The sequence below is a fragment of the Hemitrygon akajei genome, chromosome 4 (assembly GCF_048418815.1).
Source record: "Hemitrygon akajei chromosome 4, sHemAka1.3, whole genome shotgun sequence".
In the NCBI taxonomy this organism is placed as follows: Eukaryota; Metazoa; Chordata; class Chondrichthyes; order Myliobatiformes; family Dasyatidae; genus Hemitrygon; species Hemitrygon akajei.
This window is the reverse complement of record NC_133127.1, coordinates 129,512,477-129,533,421: the sequence shown is the minus strand read 5'-3', so window position 1 is coordinate 129,533,421 and position 20,945 is coordinate 129,512,477. Positions and strand designations below refer to the sequence as shown.

Sequence of the window (20,945 nt, the reverse complement as noted above, 5' to 3'; positions counted from 1 at the left end):
AAACAAAATGTTTTGTAATAGACTTAATTGAATGTACTATTAACAAATTAGAGACTAATAATTTTCCTGGAGTTGGTGGATTGCAACCTAAGAGTGACTGCAAAGACCACAGATACATTGATTTTGTTATTGCAATATTCACTGGCTTCTGGAAAGTCCCAGAGCTTTGGTTAATGTGGGGATGGTTGTAGGGAAAGAAAATATAATATCACTATTCAAGAAAGGAGAGAGAAAGAGAAAAAAACAAAACTATACATTTGTTAGCTTAACATCTCTATCAGGCTGTGATTAGGAGATAGTGTCTCTGCATCTTTCTTCTATCCCCCTAAATTCAGTCACTAATGTTGTAATTTCACTTCACTCCAGACATTCTGAACTCAATAATTTGGAGAATGCTTATAAACTTTATTGTGGACCAGCCCTTCATACTTCATACTTCAACTTGTCACTCTGTTCTCTCGTCTGTTTATTTTCATTTACAATGGAAAAGCAGGAGTTTCCCAACTAAAATGGCTGAGATTGCTACTCGTATGCAAATGTCTTAAATTTTGTTATATTGATTTAATTTAAAATCATCTGGGAACTGAATGGCACGGCCTTGGAAGTTTTTATTTGAAGCTGTAATGGTGCTAGTTTTGCAGCTGTCTTCTAGAATTGTACCGTCAAGCAGGTACACGCTCAGAAAGTCTGTAGATTCTGGTGCTGTGGTTACACTGGGCAGCCATTGGTTTGTTGTAGGCTGAAGGTACACTGGAGGTACCTGTGTAGGCTTGTACATGAACACTCTAATATACTTTTTAAAAAAAGATTTGTTACATGTTGATTAGAAGGGTGATGCTGCATTTTGCAGATATGTGTGTGGGGAAAATTATCAGGATGCAGTCTACTCCAAGATTACCCCTTTGTGTCTACTGTATGAACTAGAAATAAGTTTTACTATACAATGTTTATAGGAAATCAAATTTATTTTAAAGAGGGTTTTTTTTACTATGAGTTTGAGAGGTGACCTTATAAAATAAATGAGGGACATAGATAAGGTGAATGGTCACAGTCTAAATTTAGAGGTTTAAGGTGAGTGGGGACATATTTAAAGGGGTCCTGGCAAAAGAAGTGGTAGAGGTCGGTGCCATTATAATGTTTATAAATCAGTTGGACAGGTATGCGGTAAGAAATGTTAAAGAGCTATTGGCCAAATACAGGCAAATGGAACTAGCTCAGGTAGGCATGTTGGTTGCCATATGTGAGTTGGAACGAATAGACTTGTTTCTGTGTTGTATAACTCCAATGTTGCTATTATTAACAAAATGTTAACAGTGCCTTGAAAGAATATACAGCTCCCAACCCTTTGTTCTTATAAATGAGTAATTAAACTGGGAATTTTGATCAAATTAACACGGAATTTTTATTTGTGAATCGCACGCTCCTTTTTACACAGTCAAATCCAAAAGAAAAACAGGGAAAATTGTAAAGCATGAAAAACTAAAAACTCAAAATCCAACAGTTCAGAAGTACAAGTTTCCCTCGCTATCTGAAAGTAGAGCGTTCCTGTGAAACCGTTTGTAAGCCGAAATGTCGTAAAGCGAAGAAGCAATTACCATTAATTTATATGGGAATATATATAGTTTCACTTATCAAAATCGGGAAGGCGGTGAGCCAAAATAGATTTGGAGAAAAAAATCAGCACGTACATGCCTATGAACATAAATGCACACGCACGTACACGCATGCGCACGCAACTGCCCACACAAGGCTTCGCGGTCATGATAGTCTTTCTTGAGGTAAACACACGTATAAAGTGGGCGTCATTTTTTTGTAAAAGTGAAAATCCACTTTGGTTAGCGAAAACAAGTACTAATGTAGGTCTTTCGTAACAGCGAGCTGTCGTAAAGTGGACGTTCGAAAAACGGGGGCCACCTGTACTCAATTCCCTTTGCTCAGTACTTAGTTGAACCACCTCTTGCAGCTATTACAGCCAGTGGTTGTTTTGGATACGTCTCTATTGGCTTTGCTCAATGCGATATAGTAAGATTTGCCCATTCCCCCTTGCAAAATTGGTCCAGGTTAGTTGGGGAGTGGCGGTGGACAGCAATCTTGAGATGTTGCCAGATACGTTTGATTGGGTTAAGGTCAGGATTCTGACTGGGCTGCTCAATGACGTCAATTTTCTGAATTTGAAGCCACTCCACGGTTGGTCTGGCAGTGTGCTTTGTGTCGTTACCCTGCTGAAAGATGTACTTCCTGCCTAGTTTAAGCTTTCTAGCAGAGGCTAGCAGGTTTTTATCCAGGATCTCTCTATATTTAGCAGCATTCGTCTTCCCATCATTGCTAACCAGATTTCTAATCCCTGCTGCTGAAAACCATCCTCATAGTATGATGCTACCTCCAACATACTTATAGTAGGGATGGTGTTGCCAGACTGATGACAGTATTAGATCCGCACAAGAAATGCTCAGTATTGAGGCCAAAAAGTTCCACTTTAGTCTCATCTAACCACAAGACCTTCTTCCTCCATCTTAACAATATCTTCTAAGTGACACTTTCCAGGCAAGGATATGCATTTTTTTTTAGCAATATGTGAAAAGATTAGTTGCATTAATCTAGTGAAATAAATTTTCAAGGCCATTTTTTCTTTTTTAACCTTCTAAATATGATGCCTTCCGTTGGTCAGTGTTGACCATGGATGCTGTGTGCCAGTTGTCTATGTTCAGTTAATATGCAAGCCAAATAAATGACCTTTTATACAGCTTAATATGCAAAGTCATTGGTTTTATATCCAGTAAGTTGACCTCTAAAAGTGGAGTATATCTTTAAGGAATAATAACTTTAGTCTAACGGCCATCTACTACTGTGTACCATGTCCAGACAGCAGCCACAATATCCGTGTTCCATGTCCACACCTCAGCCACCATGATCATGTTCCATGTCCACACATCAGCCACCATGTCCGCGTTCATTGTCCACACCTCAGCCACCATGAACGTTTTCCATGTCCACACCTCAGGCACCTCGTCCTTGTTCCATGTCCACATCTCAGCCACCATGATCGTGTTCCTTGTCCACACCTCAACCACCAGGTCCGTGTTCCATGTCCACAGTAGTAGATGGCCGTTAGACTAAAGTTATTATTCCTTAAAGATATACTCCACTTTTAGAGGTCAACTTACTGGATATAAAGTCCACAACTTCTATGCCGTTTAACATAAAAGTAAGTATCATGTCATTTACACTCAATAGCTAACCAACAGAAGTGCACTCCACTGTGTAGGGGAGGAAACAAAGCAACATACTCATTTAGAGCACATCATTTCACAAGTCTGCTTATTTTTCATTTGAACCCAAAAATTTAAAATTAGAATTGAGTAGTTGTTATAAAGGAAACTGCATGAACTACCAGACAACAACTTTGAAGTTGTCTTCAGCCGATCTGTTCTGGCATTCTACAAAATGGGGATTGATTATTCATAATTAACAATTACACTAATAAGTTGTGAGCTATGGTAGTTTGATGCAATTTTTTAAGGTTGATTTATTTTTTACAATCTCATTTGCTGGTACTCTATTGTAAATATTAAATCTGATTTTAGTTTTTTTTTATATAATATTGAAGGACCTGCATTTTAATCTTAATGCTGTCAATTCTCGTTCAGCATTTTTTTGCAGAAAATAATTTGCTAAGTAGTGATTTTTACCCTTCACAAGTGCACTTAACAAATGGAAGAGTAGCAGGGATGTTTCATCATCATCAACTGATTTAATATAATCCTTACAAACCACTGCTCAATGACGACTTATAACTTGCTTTGTTGCAATTGTGATAAATGTGCTTTTGGTTTAGTTTGCTTTTCCGTTTGTGGTTTGAGGTCTTTGCATTACCTAATTGGTTAGCAGTTCTGAATCATCACTTGAGATTTTAAGTGGTTCCCTAGTTTTTTTCATAGGTTCCTATAATGGGCTAATTGAGCTGGAAATGCAATTTAATCAGACTTGCCATGTGTTGGTTAGGGTTCATTATTGTCATAATTTTAGTCATCGGTCATTGAAAAAGCGTTAGACTACGTCAGTCAACGATCGGAACGTTCTTAAGTGTTTTATATGCATAGAAAGGTAAAATATATACTATATACGAATGCAAACGTTTGGGTAGGTATACATAATTAACATTGAAATCAAATCGTCTATGAGCAGGCTCAAGGGGTCAAATGTTCTTTGCTTGCTCTCTATTCATGTCAAATTGGCAAAATTGTCATTGGGGTTTGGATGGCAGTGATGATGAATCTGAGTTCGATGGACATTGTGATGTTGAAGGCAAATGTTCTTGTGTGCGCTTTGTGTGACGAACGAATAAGGCATAAAATATGGATGGACATCTCTCCTCTGCATCATCAATGGATACTCAGTTACTCGTGGATCGGGTGGCACGATAACCCACGCACATCTTCCCGTATACTTTAAATCATCTCTAGATTACTTATAATACCTAATACAATATAAATGCTATGTAAAATAGCTGTTATACTGATTTGTTTAGGGAATAATGACAAGAAAAAAAAGTCCATATATGCTTGAACAGCAAGTGCTGGAAGAGCACTTCTGGGTTTTCGTGATTCGCGGTTGGTTGAATTCTGAAATTACAGTGGATTCTGATTAATTGGGACACATTGGGATCAGTAAGTTTTGACCCAGTTAAGCAGTTGGCTCAGTTAGCTGAAGTTTCATGGAAATAGTTAAAAGGCATAAAAAAAGCACACTTGAAATAAATAGCAAATTATATATTTAAATGAAATGCAGAACAAATTAGAGCACTGCCAATAGCTATATGGTCGGCCCTCCTTATCCGCGAATTTTTCAGTATACGGCCACATCAAATGCTGTGCTTCAAGTTGTTTCTGAAGATAGCGATTGCTTCCTTGATATTGTAACTGGTCTCCAAATGCTGCTTTGGTTGTTGTGGGAATATCTTAGCCCTCCTGTGGATCTCAGTTGCTCAAGCTGCAACAGATCCTCATTTGTGTGTTCTTCACCTTTATATTCAGTAACTCTTCCACACCATCCTCAACTATCTCTACAAATGGAGCCGCATTTGCCAATTTGATGTTGCCTTGGCGATTGTTTTGTAAACTCATAGGATTAGTGCACACAGTCAAATCATAAATTCCTCTTTACACCAGTCAATTTTCCATTAATTATGTCATTGCAGAAGCACTAATGTATATGGCTATCCTGGTTTCTTAACTGAACTAAGAAATATTATACATCATTACTCATTGCAGTTTGTATCCCTTAAATGTGGCACTGGTGTCCTGGTCCATGTGTTGTAACAATTAACTGGTGTTCAGTGTCAGTTGGATGTTCACGGATATTTTCAACAATAATTAAGGCTTTGTTGTTCAAGTTATTCCTCCCAAAAAGTTGTTTGATGAAGAGGAGAGAAACAAATGATATAATCCTGAAAGAAGAATGCTCTTACGTGGGCTTTTTTTGACAGGTTGCCATACCACTGAAAGGTGGTATCAGAGTGTTTGGGGTCTCCGAGTGGCAAATAAAGTAAAGCTGAAGCTTACAGCCATTCTCAGCCTTGCCGTTAAGACAGGTGTTCCCAGCCTGGGGTCCATGGTATTGGTCCACGGCATAAAAAACCTTTGCTTTAGGAGAAGTTTAAGATTATCTTTGTCTGCTTTGAGGCTTGGAGCAGTATCCTTATTGCTCAGGATAATCATGTATGACGATGGTATTCTCATCCAAAAGAACATCATCGTAGCACATCAAGCACTTGCCTAAGCACCTTCAGTGATTTGTTTCCTGACTTGCAAAAATCCATCGCATTTATCATGTTTTGTCAAGACTCACTTGCTTTATCCTGTATCATCATGAAGTTCAGAGTCATTTATCATGGAATCTGATCCTCTAAATCCATGTTTAATTCATGCTACACTTCCAGGGGTTACATTCTTGCAGTTGCTCATAGTGTCAATTGTCAATTATGGCAATAGGCTTCAGTTTGTTTATAGTAAGGACTAAAGCCATTGCCAGTGTAAATAGCAGTATATTTTGACATTGCTGTCAGTGTAGTGGACAGCAATCTTTGTTGACATAGCTGTGCCTGGGAGTTTAATTGCTGATTTCTTTCTCTGCATTAGAATTGTTCTTTAGCGGTTGTTTATTAAATCTGTGACATGTGTCCTGCTTAGTCAGTTGCATCATGTTTCATAAATCGAGGTACCCTTATGGGAAAAGGAGAAGGAGGAACAAAAAGGAGGTCTGAATTGGGAAGTAACACAGGAGAACTTAACAAAATGGATGAGGGTGCAAGTGGAATACAGTATGTGAAAACTGGACAAGAACAGAAACCACTGTATGTGTCTTCAGAAGTGTAACTGGTAATAACACAGCTGAATGTAAGTGGTTAGTTTCAAAGTTCAGATGGTGCTTTGTAAATTGGAAATAATTAGCAAAAATGTCTGTTATATCATTTATGATTTTCTCTTTGTGTTATCTAGTTTGATGGACATTGTAAATCACTTTTATGGAGCAAAGCAAACCAGTAACAGGTGCATAAAGATTCTTCCCCTCTTTCGTAGGCAGTATCAGTAAATGCAGAATTTCAAAATTGGCTTTGTTGTTTCTAGAATGATTTGGAAAACCCTGAAGGGAAAACAATCCATTATTTAGTCAAATGATTTCAGCTAATCCTTAGAGATTATGTGGAAGGTATGTATCTTGATCACATAATTCAATACAGTTTTCACTAGAGGTCAGAAGTGAAATGCTCAGGTACATATTTTGGATGAATTTTGATGTCCTTGAAAATTGTTGTCTGGGCAACATAATTAAATCATTGAAGAATTTTTTATATTGCTTGAAACCAGCTGGGTTTTAGAAAGTTAATTTGCAGGAAATACTCATTATTTATTGAGATACAGCATGGAATAAGCCCTTCTGGCCCTTTGAACCATGTCATCCAGCAACCCTTGATTCAACTCTAGCTTAATCATGGGAAAATTTACAAATACCAATTAACCATACAACTGCTATGTCTTTGGACTGTGGGAGGAGACTGGAGCTCCGGGAGGAAACCAGCACAGTCATGGGGAGAACGTACAACTTCCCTACAGACAGTGATGGGAATTGAACCTGGGTCGACGGTACTGTAAAGCATTGTGCTAACCACTACACTACCGTGTCTAATTTTGTTTCCAGTGTAAGAACTGCTACTCTGTGTTGCATACCACAACCTTTAAAACTGTTGGAAACACATCACATTGTTATCTGCCGGAATGAATGATGTTCAGTTCCAAAATGCCAGTAAAATGTATGCTCTTTATATGGCTCTTTCTAGGTATCATGTATTAAATGTAATATGAGTATTAACAAGTTTGGAAAAGATTCATTCAATATAATGCAAGATGGTTTCAAACTTCCTATAATTTAAGATTTAAAATACATTGAGCTTTTGTGCTCTGTTTTCAAAATGAAATTAATGTGCTGTGCAATTTTTATCAATACTTGAAGGATATGAGCTAACTTAGCATGTCTGAATTACATATTTTGGAAGGTGTACCCTGAGACTAGCAGAATTGCAGACCATCTGGCTTTTAACTCCATGCCTGTTTTAGATGAAAAATGTACAAGTAGAAAAGGAAATGCAAAAGCACACATATTGGTGGAATAGTTCAAGATATTTATTAATTTAACTTGGTGTAATAAACTATATAAAATCACTGTTATCTGTATTTTACCATTGAGAGAGCTCTTCATAAAATTCACATTAGGTATATTATATAAACAAGAGTTAATAGTTTTTAGTAACTTGGTGAAACTTGTCTTTGCAGTGAAGTTCACAATGCTAATTCAGCAGTTTAATACCAAGATTTAGAATTTGAAAGAAACCAGATGTCCTGGTTGTATATTGATCTAAAGGTTGTGGGAAAGGTCACGTGAGCTAAAACTGCTTCTATTATTGGTACAAATATATCTGTTACAATTCAGACACAATCATTACAGGATTAACTCTAAGACATTCTTGATCTGAGGGAGGTATTAATATATGTTGTAAAGCAAGATTATGTATTGATGTCATCATACAGTTTAATGGAAGGAAAATAATGTTTGACAAATTTAGTCGAGTTCGTTGAGGAAGTAACAAACAGGAAAGATAAAAGGGAGCCATTATAGTAATGTAGAGATTTACAGACAACATTTTAGAAGGTAAGACACAAGGGAGGAGATCTGGTACTGAGTGTAAAAATAAATGTGTGGAAAATGAGTTGATTGGCAAACTAACATAAACTTGGAGTTGGGATGAAGGCTCATTTTTTCTGGGTCCACAACTAGACCATTAGACATAGGAGCAGAATTCAGCCATTTGGCCTGTTGAGTCTGTTCTCATATATTATCCCTCTCAATTGCATTCCCTTGCCTTCTCCCGTAACCTTCCAAGCCCTGATTAATCAAGAACCTATCAACCTCTGTCTTAAATACACTGAATGGCGTGGCCTCCGCAACCAATCATGGCAATGGAATCCACAGAACCACTGCCCTCTGGCAGAAGAAATGCCTTCTCGTCTCCGATCGAAATGTGTGTCCCTGTGTTTTGTGGCCGTGCCCTCTGTTCCTAGGTTTATCCACTATATTAAATGGATTTAAGGATTACTTAGAAGTATACTGAGGATTGCTTTTACTCGTCGAATGCTAATGAATACAAGAGTTTCAGTACCATCGCATTCATTCCTTGTGTTTGTCTGTGATACAGAGGATTTATCACTAAAGCTTCTTCCAACTGAGAGAAATGATGCCAGCTGGAAAAAGTGCATCTTATTACTCATGAGCTCCACAGCTAGTAGTTAACCAGCTAACTAGGTATAAGTATAGAGGTAAATGAACTGGAAACGCAGAGGCTTCCTTACTGCTGTCCCGGCAGTCTACCTATCAAATGTCCGCTCTTATAAATTAGATAGATGAGTAGGAGCTACTCTTGAGGACGAGAGAGGATTATGCCCGTGTTTCTGCCTTTCGTTGAAGCGCGGCTTAACTCTGACATTCTAGACTGCTTTGTTCAAGTGCCAGGATACCAGCTATTTTGAGCAGATCTTAATTGCACATTATTGGGCAAATCATGTGGTGGTGGCTTGTGTATATTTATAAATTACAGATGGTGCAGGGACGTGTCTGTCCTTTTTCTTCTGCTGATGTAGAAGAGGTAATTTCACTCTGTTATTCTGGCTGGTATTTACATCCCCCCCTCACTGAATCTGCACAACGGCTGTTGGCTGGTAACGTCTATGAGTTGGGGAATGAATTTCCCAATACTGTCATTGGAAGGGGTTGCAACCATTGTGACATGATTTTCCCAAACGCCACCAGATGTTTGGCTGCCCCGCACGTGAGGACAGAACTTTAAACCACTTCTATAGCAACAATAAAGTGACATTCCACCATTTTCCTCAGGCACCCCTCAGCAGCGCTAGCCATGCCATGATTATGCTAATTCCCAGCCGTAAATGAAAACTGGAACTGTCTAAACCAACCAGAACCATCAGAAGGCGATGAGCCCCTACCCCACTCCAACGTGACCATCTACCCCCACTCCGTCACCATCTACCCTCACTCCGAGGTCTCCATCTACCCCCACATCGAGGTCACCGTCTCCCCACCCACATTGAGGTCACCGTCTCCCCCCCCCCCCACTCCGACGTCTCCGTCTCCCCCCACTCTGACATCACCATTCCTCCTTCACCCTAGTCCCATTCACCTTCTTCAGCCTCTCCTCCTTTCATGCCACCCATTGCTATCTGTGAAGGAAGGAGGCATTTGCACTTTATTTAGGACAGAAAACTAGGAAAGCTGCAGGCCCCAGTGGCGTCTCACCCGGTTAAGGCACCCTGTCAATCAGCCAGCACCTGTGTCTGCAGCTATTTAACACCTCCCTGCAATTATGCAGGGATCTGTCTGCTTTAAAGTTGCTACAATTGTTCCCGTTTCCAAGAAACACCAGATCTCTGGACTTAATGATTAAAGGCTCAGACTTCAGTAGTTATGAAAACCTTAGAACGACTGATGTTGGTCTACCTCAAGTCCATTTCTGGTCCTCTATTTGACCTGCTACAGTTTGCTTACTAATTTGGCAGGGGAATGGGAACCGGAGTGATAGGGCTGAGGAAGGGGGAAAACAGAAATAAATCAAAGATAGCGTGCAACAGACATTATAGAAATAACAGGCAGGAGATGAGGCTTTATCAAAGCCAGTGGCATGAGTTACAGGGCAATAGAGGTGTGGTGCAGTTAAAACAGAAAGCAACAAATACTGGACTGAGAGTGTTGTATTCGAATGCCACAGCATAAGCAATAAAATGGATGATCTTGAAATTCAGCTACAGATGAGCAAGTATGACGTTGTGGCCATTTCTGAAACTTGGCTAAAGGATGACTGCCATTGGAAGCTGAACGTCCAAGAATATACGGTATATCAGAAAGGTAGGTTTGTAGGCAGAGGGGGTGGTGCGGCTCTATGTATAAGAAGTAATATTAAATCTGGAAAGAGATGACATAGGATTGTGAATCTTCTCTGAACCCTCTCCATTGTCAGTATATTCTTTATAAGATAAGGAGCCCAAAACTGCATGCAATACTCCCAAGTGTGGTCTCACGAGTGCCTTATAGAGCCTCAACGTCACAGCCCTGCTCATATTCTGTACCTCTAGAAATGAATGCCAACATTGCATTCGCCTTCATCACAACCGACTCCACCAGTAGGTTAAACTTTAGGGTATTGTGCACAAGAACACCCAAGTCTCTTTGATTTCAGGAATGAAAGGGTTACTGTATGAGGAATGTCTGACAGCTCTTGGGCTGTATTCCCTGGAGTTCAGGAGAATGGGGGGGGGAGGGGTATCACATTCTGAATGTTAAAACGCCTGTACAGATTAGATATGGCAAATTTATTTCCCATGGTAGGAGATTCTAGGACAAGAGGGCACGACTTCAGGATTGAAGGACGTCCTTTTAGAATAGAGATGTGGAGAAATTACTTTAGTCAGAGGGTGGTAAATCTGTGGAATTTGTTGCCATGAGTGGCTGTGGAGGCCAAGTCATTGGGTGTATTTAAGGCAGAGATAGATAGGTTCTTGATTAGTCAGGGCATCAAAGGGTATCAGGTGAAGGCAGAGGAGTGAGGATGACTGGAAGAATTGGATCAACCCATGACTGAATGTTGGAGCAGACTTGATAGGCCGAATGGCCTACTTCTGCTCTTATATCTTGTGCTCTTATGATTACTTGACATGAGAAAGGTAAGTGTGAAAGTGAATTACAAGGAGGACCTAGAGTAGATAAAGAGCTAAATATGTACAACACCAATGGAATATTGGCCTTAATTAGAAAGGGAATGAAATATAGAAGTAGAGAAGCCTTGCCACAATTGTATATGACTTCGTACTCAGAAATACAAATACCTTCAAATCCTGCGGCTCTTACACCGTGATATGAGTGCATCAGTCATCAGCAATAATGGCTCTGAAACAAGGTTCAGACTGGGTTCAAACGGGTGCATCAATGCCCCAACACATTTTGCCATTTTCAGTGCAACCATTCCTCACCTTACAAGCCAGAACCTCCCACAAGGAGTCCAGATTCTCTAAAGGACGGATGGGTGGGTGGGGGGGGGGGGCTCTTCAACATTAACAGTTCAAGGCAAAGAGCAAGGTGTCAACTACTTCCATTGGAGCTCCAACATGCAGACAACGCCATCTTAGCTCACTCTGAGGAGGATCTGCGGTGTATAATGGATGCTTCAGCCAGAGCATACAAGCTCCTGGGACTTGATCTAAGCATCAAGTCCTGCTTCGGATCAAGCTCCTAACCCTCCAACCATCCAAGTTGACAACATCCCTCTGGAGAACACAGATCATTTCCCATACCTTGGCAGTCTTATTTTCTTCAAGAGCCAATGTTGACCTTGAAATAAATCACTGAATAGGCTGTATGAGTGGAGCTTTTGTCAGGACAGGAAAGGTTTTTTTTTGAAGATTGGAATAGTAACACCAACACTAAGCTTCTGGTCTATAAAACTATAGTCCTCTCCTCCGTGCTATATGGAATGGAGCTGTACACCTTGAAGAAATCCTCCACTGTGCTGATGAGACTAAGCGGCTTCGATGTAAGCAGAGACAAGAAAAGGCGCAACCAGCTACATCCACCATCACTTCAATGACCTACACCTGCCAACACTGCAGCAGGACTTGTGGATCACAGATCTGTCTCTTCAGTCATCTCAAGACCCACAAGTGACCAGATCAACCAGCAGGAGAAGAATCATACCCGACTACAAATGACTGCTGATGATGATGATATAACTTTGCACTTCAGATGTAGTCTCTCAATCTACATTTATGGCCTCTGTATTTAACAGGGGATACATCTGCGTTCATGGTGCTTCACAGAATGTTAACTATTAGCTGTGGTGCTCAGATGATTGACTATATTCAGAGCTGAGGTGGTCAGATTTTTCGGCTTTGGGAGTAAAAAGGAATGGGGAACAGCTAGGAAAGTAGAGCTGAGACCAAGAGCAAATCAGCCATGATCATACTGACTGATACAGGCTTGAAGGACTATTTGGCTGCATTGTGCTTCATTCCTCACTTTTAAAAATGTTAAAATGTTTAGTCCTACCAGGGAGTGGATTAATCAAAATAGGACATACATGGTAAATGGTAGGGCATTGAAGAATGCAGTAGAACAGAGTGATCTAGGAATAGTGGTGCATAGTTCCCTGAAGGTGGAATCTCATGTGGATAGGGTGGTGAAGAAAGCTTTTGGTATGCTGGCCTTTATTAATCAGAGCATTGAGTATAGGAGTTGGGATGTAATGTTAAAATTGTACAAGGCATTGGTGAGGCCGAATTTGGAGTATTGTTTACAGTTCTGGTCACCGAATTATAGGAAAGATGTCAACAAAATAGAGAGAGTACAGAGAAGATTTACCACAATGTTACCTGGGTTTCAGCACCTAAGTTACAGAGAAAGGTTGAACAAGTTAGGTCTTTATTAAACACAAAGTACACTGCAGATGCTGTGGTCAAATCAACACGTACAAACAATCTGGATGAACTCAGCAGGTCGGGCAGCATCCGTTGACTGTTTGTTTCCACGGATGCTGCCTGACCTGCTGAGTTCATCCAGTTTGTTTGTACGTATTGATTAGGTTTTTATTCTTTGGAGCGTAGAAGGTTGAGGGGGGACTTGATAGAGGTATTTAAAATTATGAAGGGGATAGATAGAGTTGACGTGGATAGGCTTTTTCCATTGAGAGCGGGGAGATTCAAACAAAAGGACATGAGTTGAGAGTTAAGAGGCAAAAGTTTAGGGGTAACACGAGAGGGAATTCCTTTACTCAGGGAGTGGTAGCTGTGTGGAATGAGCTTCCAGTAGAAGTGGTAGGGGCAGGTTCGATATTGTCATTTAAAATAAAATTGGATAGGTATATGGACAGAAAAGGAATGGAGGGTTATGGGCTGAGTGCAGGTCAGTGGGACTAGGTGAGAGTAAGTGTTCTGCATGGACTAGAAGGGCCGAGATGGCCTGTTTCCATGCTGTAATTGTTACATGGTTATATGGTTAAATGTTTCAGATGAATTGATAACCACTTGCATTTGTCGTATCTTTAGTTGAATATGATGCCACCATAGACCTCTTTAATAGTGTTTAAATTGTGTGGGAGTATATTTTGTGCTTGGTGCACTCATTGTACTGGACTTCCATGCACCATTACCTTTTGTGGTATTATGTCGCTGCAATTATTTTTACAATAGAAGGCAAGAAATTTGGGTATTTTTTGCAATGCTTTAACAATTTCTTATAAGGGTATAGCTGACTCTGACTCTAGCTCTCTCACTGGCTGAATTGTTGAAGAAAGCTAACTTCAGTTATTTGCTGTACTTTATAAAGTGCCAATTTCCAGTAGGGCATTGAAACTACAGCACAAAATGGCTAACTGGTAAATGGTAGTGTCTACTTTGCGTTAAATGGCTGCTGTCAATTTCCTTTTGATTTGTTTTGGAAACATCTGCCTTATCGATCTCAACCATTACCTATAACCCAATTCTACATTCTCAGCACCTTGGAGAGAGAAGATCCTTTTTCATTCCCCATTTGATTCCTTGGTTGACACCTCTAGCATTTTCCTTCACAGGAGGTTGTTTTTATTTAATTATTTCTCAGAATCCCCATATTTAATTTCCCTTCAAAGGGGTGGTATGCCATGGCACCACCTCAACTAGTTGTCATCCTGATAAAGGTGCTCCCGTCTTCTTTTTGGAAAGGGAGTTCCAGGATTTAGATCTAGTGACAAGAAAGTAAAAGTGAAGCATGGTTTTTTGTGAACAATTATGTAAACAGGCATGTAGACCTCAATCCCATTTATGAGCCAATGCAGGCAAGATTCTAGACTAGAACGCACAAAGTTTGCCACAAAACCAACCAGAGATGAGGCTTCCTCCCTACATCACAATTGAGTTTCCTTGATGATGACCAGTCGGTTGATTGCTAAGTATATGAAGGCCAAGCATTCAGAGGACACACCACAATTAACAGCACACTGATGATGTCTCCTGTATCGTGATGAACCATTTGCAAGTAAATTGTCAGGATCGGAGAACAACTCAACCCAACCATCGACCACTTGAGCGATACATTTTCCAAAATACTTCCTAAGTGATGCGTTTCCAGGCTGCACTGGTGTGTGATGCTCAGGTGGTCCTTAGCATCAGTCACTCTTGCTGGTAGAAGTTGTGGGTTTGGGAAGTGATGTTCAAGCAGCCCAGCTGAGTGACTACACTGTTTTACAGATGATGCACATTCTGTCTACTGATAGCTGATAGTGAAGGTAATGATTGGTTAAAGTTGTGGATTTGATGCCGATAAAGTGCTTGGAAAGGTAGGTTTCGGGACTTGAATAACTTGCTACAGGATACCCGGGCTCCGACCTTCCCTTGAAGTGTTAGTATTTATGTGGCTGGTCCTTTTTGAGTTTCTGGTGACATTGATGGCAGGTGATAGGTAATGGCAAAACAACTTTTATTTTGTTTGGATGTGGTCTTTGTTTGGTGCTTTTATATAGAAAAATATTACATATATTGTGACTGAATGCTGTCTAGATTTTGCTGCACAGATGGTTTCATTTCCTGAGGAGTTGCTGATGGGGTTGGATGTTGTGTAAACATGAGTAAACATCTCCACTTCAAACCCTATGTGGAAAAAGGAAAGTGATTGAAGTATGTGAAGATGATTGGGCTTGGGATAATGCTTGTGGATTTTCAGAGAGATCTGTTGGGGCTGAGGTGATTGACCACCTACAACCAGAACCATCTTCCTTTCTGTAAGGTGTAATTCCAATCATTGGACTATTTCCACCCCCCACCACCGGGATGCCCATTGACTTGGAATTCACCTTCTCTCTGGCCCATGGCGGAACAACGCTGAGTTGAGGTCTTGGAGACAGCCTGTCCTCGAGCCACTCAAACTGTGTATAATTGAACAGATTATCAGTGGATTAGTGCTATTTGATGGCACTGTCAGTGAACCTTCTGTCAGTTTCCTAATGATTGAGTGATAGCATTTTTCCTTTTTTCTAATGCACAGGATGATTTCCACATGGCTACCAGTTTTGGAATAGCATGGCTAGAAGGTTGATGGGTTCTAGAACACTGGTCTTTACTTACTGCCAGAATGTTGATTGGTCCCACAGTTGTACTGTACTCAGCACCCAAAGAGATTTGTTGTTAGCGCATAATGTGAACTGAATCGGCTGAAGACCTTCTTTTAAAGGACTGTTCATTGAATCAGGTGATTCTCTAATAATAGTGGAATGAAGGATATGCTGTATGTCAGAGTTGCTGATTCTGGGGATGTACATTTATGTTGTTCTACTGATCTTTTTCAACTCTTGGCTGTTCCTTGAACTGTTAGATCTGTTTTGAATTGATCCCATTTCACGTAAATGTTGTGTCACAACTGTTATAAGGTGTCCTTGGAAGACAGTACTTTGTTGATCACCATTCTGCCCCTCTGGGGATAATTTCCACTAATATCTGGTGGTGTTACCATGGACAGATGGATCTACCAGTGGCTGACTGATGTAACTCGATCAGGTAATTATTTTTTTCATGTTTTCTGCACCACTAGCTCTCACCTCCCTGTACCTGTATACAGATTCCTTTGATTTTAAAGATGCACATTATGTCATCCTTTAGCCTTTTCAAGAGAAGAGTCGAGCAGTCTCTTATCCTTACCTGATGGCTATTTACATTTTGACTTTATTATGTGTTAACATATTGAAAAATATCATCATGGCCAAGCGACGTTTCCCTCTTCAAATCTGTGCTGTGCACTTATGATTTTGTTTCTTAATTTTTTGCTACTTCCTCTTTTCATAGAATAAACTTTTTTTTATATCAAGGATAAAAGTTATTTTTATGTGTAGTTCTGTTTTTTAGCTGCAGAGTTCAAGGAAACTCAATAGCAATTTCCAGATCTGAAAGCTAACAGTATGCAGCAGTAATTTGAAGAATATGAAAGTGGTTGACAGATGACTCTCATTTGAATGGTAGGAAGTAGTGATTATTAAAGAGTAGTTTAAAATAGCTGACGATGATTCCGCTGATAGCGGAACAAAGGGGAGGAGGGATGTTGGCATTTGGGGAAATTTCTTGAGGCACGGAATTAATCTGCATTTGGAGAGGCAAGAATTGATTAAGAGCATTCAGCAAGCTTTGTTGAGGGGATATCCTGTCTGACTGTACTGATCGATTTTTTTTTTAAGGAGATAACTACATGCATTGAGAATGATATGATTTCCACAGAACTCAGGAAGGATTTCCCATGTGGAGGACGGGTACAAATGCTAAGAACCACATAATCTAGGGCAATTTGGAAAAAGTGGGTCTGAAATGATCATCTTGTTACAGGAAACCTGTGACTTGTGTATTGGCTACTGGAACCCTCCCGTTTGATATACATGATTGACACATGGAATTATGACATTATAGCCATTAGAGAAACTTGGCTACAGGAGGGGCAGGACTGGCAGCTTAATGTTCCAGGGTTCTGATGTTTCAGACGTGATAGAGGCAGAGGGATGAAGGGTGGGGGGGTGGATGGCATTGCTAGTCAGGGAAAATATTACAGCCGTGCTCAAGCAGGACAGATTAGAGGGCTTGTCTACTGAGGCCATATGAGTGGAGCTGAGAAACAGGAAAGGTATGACCACATTAATAGGGTTGTATTATAGACCACCCAATTGTCAGTGAGATTTGGAGGAGCAAATCTGCAGAGAGATAGCAGACAACTGCAGGAAACATAAAGTTGTGATAGTAGGGGATTTTAATTTTCCAAATATTGATTGGGACTCCCATACTGTTAAAGGTCTAGACAGGTTAGAGTTTGTAAAATGTGTTCAGGAAAGTTTTCTAAATCAATATATAGAGGTACCAACTAGAGAGGGAATGCAATATTAGATCTCCTATTAGGAAACGAGTTAGGACGGGTGACAGAAGTGTGTGTAGGGGAACACTTTGGTTCCAGTGATCATAACACCATTAGTTTCAACTTGATCATGGGAAAAGATAGATCTGGTCTTTGGGCTGAGGTACTAAACTGGAAAAAGGCCAAATTTGAAGAAATGAGAAAGGATCTAAAAAGCGTGGATTGGGACAGGTTGTTCTCTGGCTAGGATGTGATTGATAAGTGGGAGGCCTTCAAAGGAGAAATTTTGTGAGTGCAGCGTTTGTATGTTCCTGTCAAGATTAAAGGCAAAGTGAATAAGAATAAGGAACCTTGGTTTTTGAGGGATATTGGAAATCTGATAAAGAAGAAGAGAGAGATAGAGATGTATGACAGGTATAGGCAACAAGGAGCAAATAAGGTGCTTGAGGAGTATAAAAAGTGCAAGAAAATACTTAAGAAAGAAATCAGGAGGGCTAAAAGAAGACATGAGGTTGATTTGGCAGTCAAGGTGAAGGATAATCCTAAGAGTTTTTACAGATATATTAAGAGCAAAAGGTTAGTAAGGGATAAAATTGGTCCTCTTGAAGATCAGAGTGGTTGGCTGTGTATGGAACCAAAAGAAATGGGGGAGATCTTAAATGGGCTTTTTACATCTGTATTTACTAAGGAAACTGGCATGAAGTCTATGGAAATAAGACAAACAAGTAGTGAAGTCATGGAACCTATACAGATTGAAGAGGAGGAGGTGCTTGCTGGCTTGAGGTAAATCAGAGTAGATAAATCCCTGGGACATGACAGAGTATTTCCTTGGACCTTGAAGGACACTAGTGTTGAAATTGCAGGGGCCCTGGCAGATATATTTAAAATGTCAGTATCCGCGGGTGAGGTGCTGGAGGATTGGAGGATAGCTCATGTTGTTCCATTGTTTAAAAAAGGCTGTAAAAGTAATCCAGGAAATTATAGGCCGGTAAGTTTGACGTCAGTAGTAGGTAAATTATTGGAAGGAATGCTAAGAGATAGGATCTACAAGTATTCGGATAGACAGGGATTTATTAGGGAGAGTCAACATGGCTTTGTGCATGGTAAGTCATGTTTAACCAATCTATTTGAGTTTTTCGAGGAGGTTACCAGGAAAGTGGATGAAGGGAAGGCAGAGGATGTTGTATACATGGACTTCAGTAAGGTCTTTGACAAGGTCCCGCATGGGAGGTTGGTTAGGAAGATTCAGTTGCTAGGTATACATGGAGTGGTAGTAAATTGGATTAGATATTGGCTCAATGGGAGAAGTCAGAGAGTGGTAGTGGAGGATTGCTACTCTGAGTGGAGGCCTGTGACTAGTAGTGTGCCACAGGGATCAGTGCTGGGTCCATTGTTATTTGTCATCTATATCAATGATCTGGATGATAATGTGGTAAATTGGATCAGCAAATTTGCTGATGATACAAAGATTGGAGGTGTAGTGGACAGTGAGGAAGGTTTTCAAAGCTTGCAGAGGGATCTGGACCAACTGGCTAAATGGGCTGACAAATGGCAGATGGAGTTTAATGCAGACAAGTGTGAGGTATTGCACTTTGGAAGGACAAACCAAGGTGAGACATACAAGGTAAATGGTAGGACACTGAGGTGTGCAGTAGAACAGAGGGATCTGGGAATACAGATATAAAATTCCCTAAAAGTGGCATCACAGATAGAGTCATAAAGAGAGCTTTTGGCATATTGGCCTTTATAAATCAAAGTACTGAGTATAAAGGTTGGAATGTTATGGTGAGGTGTATAAGACATTGGTGAGGCTGAATTTGGAGTATTGTGTGCAGTTTTGGTCACCAAATTACAGGAAGGATATGAATAAGGTTGAAAGAGTGCAGAGAACGTTTACAAGGATGTTGCTGGGACTTGAGAAACTGAGTTACATAGAAAGGTTGAATAGATTAGGACTTTATTCCCTGGAACGTAGAAGAATGAGGGGAGATTTGATAGAGGTGTATAAAATTATGATGGGTATAGATAGAGTGAATGCAAGCAGGCTTTTTCCACTGAGGCTAGGGGAGAAAAAAACCAGAGGATGGGTTAAGGGTGAAAAGGGAAAAATTTAAAGGGAACATTAGGGGGAGCTTCTTCACACAGAGAGTAGTGGGAGTATGGAATGAGCTGCCAGTTGAAGTGGTGAATGCGGGCTCACTTTTGACATTTAAGAAAAACTTGGACAGGTGTATGGATGAGAGGGGTTTGGAGGGATATGGCCCAGGTGCAGGTCAGTGGGACTAGGCAGAAAAATGGTTCGGCACAGCCAAGAAGGGCCAAAGGGCCTGTTTCTGTGCTGTAATGTTCTACGGTTCTATATTAACATTCTGAATGTGAATGTCGGAGGTATGATTAGCATGTTCACGAATCATACCTCCAATATTGGTAGGATGGATAGAGAGGAAGGTCAGTGACTACTGAATGACACAGATGATTTGGTAAAATGAGACAGTGATGGCAATGGAATTTAAATACGATAATGCGAGGACTTGCATTTTAGGAGGACTACAAAACTCCGGACATGTATACTGAATTGTAGGTTTGCAGGGAGTACAGAGGAATGAAAGTACCTTGTGTAGAAGTCAAGGAATTCCTAGAGATGGCAGACAAGCAGGTAAGATGGTTAAAAAGGCATAAGGGGGATGTATCTGGGACACAGAATGCAAGAGGAAGGAGGTTATGTTACAATACAATTCAGTAATTAGTGATCTTTTCTCGTGGATGCTGCCTGACCTGCTGAGTTCTTCCAGCGTTGTGTACGTATTCAGTAATTAGGTCATAGCTGAAAGGTACTGTTTCCTACTCGTGCATTAGGAAATCTGTGATTGCTCTGGAGAGGGTGCAGATAAAACCCATTGGACTGTTTCCGGGGATGGAGCATTCGGAGAAAAGGCTGGATTGCTTAGTTTCTTTTCCTTAGAGAAGAGGAGGCTGGAGGGGTGGTTTATTTAAGTGTGGTATTAGGAAGAACATAACATAGATAATTACCTCTGTCTATAGCCAGAGGGCATGGGTTTAAGGTAAGGCATAGGAGATTTAGAGAGAATCTGAAAAATTTTCACTCAGAATATGATTGAAATCTAGAATACAGTGTTCAAGATTGTGGTGGAATCGGGTACTCTTGCCTCATTGAAGAAATATTTGTATTGATGCTTTGAAGTACAAGGCAGATAAGGCTATAAGGACAAAGTGCTGGAATATGGGATTAGTACAGAAATCTGCTTGATGCTTGGCCCCGATACAAGGCCGGTCTTTCTCCTTAGCAACAGCTGCTTAGTCAAACCGGCAACAATTTCGTGCAGAACTCTCTTCCACAAACTACTCTCAAGTGTTGTGCTTTTAAAACTCCATAAGCATAGCAGGCTCGCAGTTATCTCTACATCACTTGTAGGTCAGATGGTACTAATCTCTGGAATGATGCATTCATAATA

General features: G+C 40.3%; 1 protein-coding gene across 1 annotated transcript in view; it reads left to right on the top strand.

Moving 5' to 3' along the window:
• Positions 1-20,945, top strand: part of arhgap42a (Rho GTPase activating protein 42a) — a 286,674-nt gene that overhangs the window by 40,469 nt on the left and 225,260 nt on the right. The gene's annotated exons all lie outside the window — the stretch shown is intronic.